Consider the following 3,827-nt stretch of genomic DNA (forward strand, 5'->3'; position numbering starts at 1 on the left):
CTATGAGGGGGGTAGGGAACGGGGAACAGGTGTCATAGCTTGCAGAAGCTGGTCTCCCGCGCTCTGGCGCTTATTTCAAATCCGGGAGCGCTACCATATATATCCAAAAACTCGCTAGCTCCTGGCGAGTTTTTTGTGAATAACAGCCCAAATACTGCTTTGCTGAGCTGCTTACTAATGGAGAACTTGTTTGTACATGTGTTCTCCATGACATGATGCAAAAACATTCAATATGTGGTATGTTCAAAATATATCATATGTTTGTACATATGCTCTCCATAACATGATGCAAAAATATTCAACATGTGGTATGTTCAAAACATATCATATGTTTTGAAATGCTTTACCATATTGGGATGATGTTTTAGCTTAGTCATCTTTTCAATTAAGCGGTATATTACATATGCAGCCTATTTTCAAGCTCAGTGGATGGAAGCACCATATATAGCATGCCGAGAGGTGCCAGAGAGGCTTTACAGGCCCTACGCAGTTGCTAGCTCGGTTACTAGTAGGTAATACATCACACACCGTAGTAGTTACTACCACATGATTAATCAAACCTGGTCCATCACCTCGGAACAAGACACGCCAATCATTTCTATATATAAAACCAGGTAAGTCTCATGAGTCTAATTGCAGGGCGACGGCACTTATGAAGTGGCATGCTTTGCCTCGGTCTCCATCAGCCTCTTTACCGCCTCCCATCGAACCCCTGCCCTGTATTGTGTGAAGGATTGATACCAGCCAATCGTACGGTTCGTGTTTTGTTGCCCCGAGTTCTTCTGGTTGCCGGACATGTTGAACTTTTGGACTGATGGCCGTGGCGGTTCGAAAGCGTACGGTAAGTATGAGGAATCAGTCGAAAATCTGGCACTCATCTTTAACCAATTAGCTCCCACCTCCTCGACTGCTTTTGTACTGTCGAGCGCTGAGGGCGAATGCAACGGCAGTCAGAACTGGGCACAAGACGCGAAGGAGTTGAGCTTGAGAGCTGAGGGCCATGGCAGTTCGAGAGCATACGGTAAGTATGAGCTACAATGGCGGTTGGCACAGGGCACCAGATGCGAGGTAGTTGAGGATAGAGGGGTGTGGAGGAGGGAGTTGTATGGTGAGCAATGAGACCAAACTGAGAATGAAGACTCACCTGGGATAACGGCTCTGAACCGCCTTCCAGACGATCGGAGATGGCAGGTGAACCGAATGACAGTGCGTAGAGGGTACGAGGTGTGGGATAGTTGAGGATAGAGGATGTGGAGGCAGAAGAAAGTGGGTTGTATGGTGAGTGAGCAATGACACCGAACGGAGAACTGAAGACTTACCTGGGAGAAACCACGCTAAACCTCCTTCCAGACGAATGGAGATGGCTTCTGAGTCGAAGGACGGCACGCAGAGGGTTGGAAGTGCGAGATTGTGAGGATAGAGGAGTGGGCAGTGGGCAGCAGACAGCGCAGTCCATGGTGAGTAACAACACGGAAACGAGAACTGGAGGCTTACCTGGGAGCACACAGAAGACCAAGCAATGAGCCAATGTAAGTGAAGAAGATGTGAGGTGGCTGAGGATGGGGGTGGGAGGCAGTCAAAGAGGGGACAGCACGAGAGCAAGAGCAGGAGCAATAAGCGCCGAAGTACGCCAGGGAGAGCGCGAGGCATGTAGGATCACGACGCTGTGTTGGCAGACTGTATACTGAGCCAGTGAGAAAGCTCAGGCAGGTTTTCGCAGATGCAAGTAAGCTGCTCTGATGCCATCGTAGAGCGAGTGGCAGGCGGTACGCGCCCAGCTGTACAGTGCGGCAGAACCAAACCAAATGAGCTAGCAGACGCCACAAAGGCGATGGTGAGTGGGCCAGTTTCTGCGTGGCTAAGCCCCTGGACCGTGGCTGAGACGTCGGCTGCGTGAGTGGCTGGAGAAAGGTTGTTAGGTCAATACCTAACAGTTACAGTGTAGGGCCTGGTGGTGCAGGTGTTAGTGCTCATTGGGCAATTGGTGGGTTCAATTCATGCTTCCTGCGCAATTGCTTTATTGTAATTACGCTAATTACATGTCTTAGACACATGGTGTCTTAGCCACGACTGTGTCTCAGCCAGGGCCGTGTCTCAGCCAGGCCCCCGGGTGCTTATGAACATCTAAGCCAGTGTGGCTAGTCCGGTGTAACATAATAAGTTCCCGTGTCTAGGCTGCCGAACTGAAACTCTTGATGCGCGGGATGTGACCTATCTGCTAGAGGTCCTGTACACCCCATCGTGAGCTCTTCTTGAAGGTATCACGGGAGGCACAAGTTGATCTCGATGACAGCTATCTACAATCCAACATTTAGGATACATAATTTGCGACGGATGTATACAAGTTGATGTCTGCCACTACTAAGTATCAGATCAATCCAATTTGCAAGGCCATCGCTCACCATCTCAAGAAGTAGTGGCCAGGAACGCTCCAAGAACTTGTCCATGATTCTTGCAGGATCACTCTAACATGGACCCACAAGAACTATCAAAGATTCTATTCCAAACTTGCCTCAGCCATACGCCTCGCGACCGACTTTAACGTCTTGGAGATTCTTACGATAGCATATTACGCTTTGTCAACATATGAGATCAACAAGCGTTACCGTGGAGGCCTGGATGTCCGCGATGGAACCTCTTAAGCCAAGAGGAGCTCTTCCAATGCCACAAGGGGAAGTTTAAGCTGATAGAGGAGCTTATGCATGTTGAGTGGACTTACCAGAAAGCATACAGCTGCACTGCCGCCATCCCTGGATTTGACTACAAGAATAGAGGCTTTGAAGATAGCTCACCCTGTCGCAAGATCATGCATGACATCGAGATGTGATGTAGTGCTCGTTATTTTGCAGACGCAAGTTTCGCATATCGCACTTTCGCGCTCATAGATCCCCTAGACTCTTTAGACAAATTGTCTCAGCAATCATCGACATGGGAGCTATGCACGTGTTTCAAGGCGGACAACACAATATTGAACATAGAATGAAGGGAATATGGAAGAGGTTTTCCTGAAACGTTCTCTCTTTTGGGAGGTATGTTATCAACCCACTATTCTCACGGCAATGGCTAAGTGCGTAACTGGAGAGGCCCTTGCCCGAGCTATAACAGGCCGTTCTCAAGCTTTGATATAGTGGTCAGTGTTAGGGATAAACACTGTCCGAATGCATTGCACAGCAGACTGAACTAGACAGAGGTGTCCGGGGCGTTAGATACGAGATAACGAATGGTCTTCATTTGCTTCAGGTCTTTCCCCCATTCGCTGAGGAATGGAAATAACATGGGACCGCACGGCTGCGCACTCTTATTCGAGCGAGTGATTCGTCGATACGGTCTATGCAGATGATCATAAATGTTTATCTTTGGAGTTCCCGGGAGTCCGATCCTTTGATGCTGTTAATATTCTTGCGCCCTTGAGCATTTTCTACCACAAAAGCCAGCCAAAAATCAGGCATGCTCCACGCAACGCTTCAGAAATCCTCTTTGGGATCTTTTCCATAAATCATCTTCAATGTCGCTCATTCTGTCCCATTGAACTTCGTTCTCAGATGGGCGACTCGCATTTCCGCCGCGGAGCTCGGGAGGATAGATAGATATGCCTATTTCCAGGGTCCTGTCGCGGCGCAACTTAAGTTTGCCACGTGGGTGACTGTAGTTTCGTATGTGCTACACCTTCAATACGTTCATGCAACATTCAACCTCTGAGTTGGCACAAACCCAGAAGCTCTGAGCATTCACAGATAAGGGTCAGCCAATCTACACTCCTCTGAGTATCGAATAACGAAATGCATCGATAGCGTGCACCACATTTTAACTAGTATAGTACTTGGACT

The sequence above is a fragment of the Phanerochaete carnosa genome (genome assembly GCF_000300595.1).
Source record: "Phanerochaete carnosa HHB-10118-sp unplaced genomic scaffold PHACAscaffold_10, whole genome shotgun sequence".
NCBI classification, from domain to species: Eukaryota; Fungi; Basidiomycota; class Agaricomycetes; order Polyporales; family Phanerochaetaceae; genus Phanerochaete; species Phanerochaete carnosa.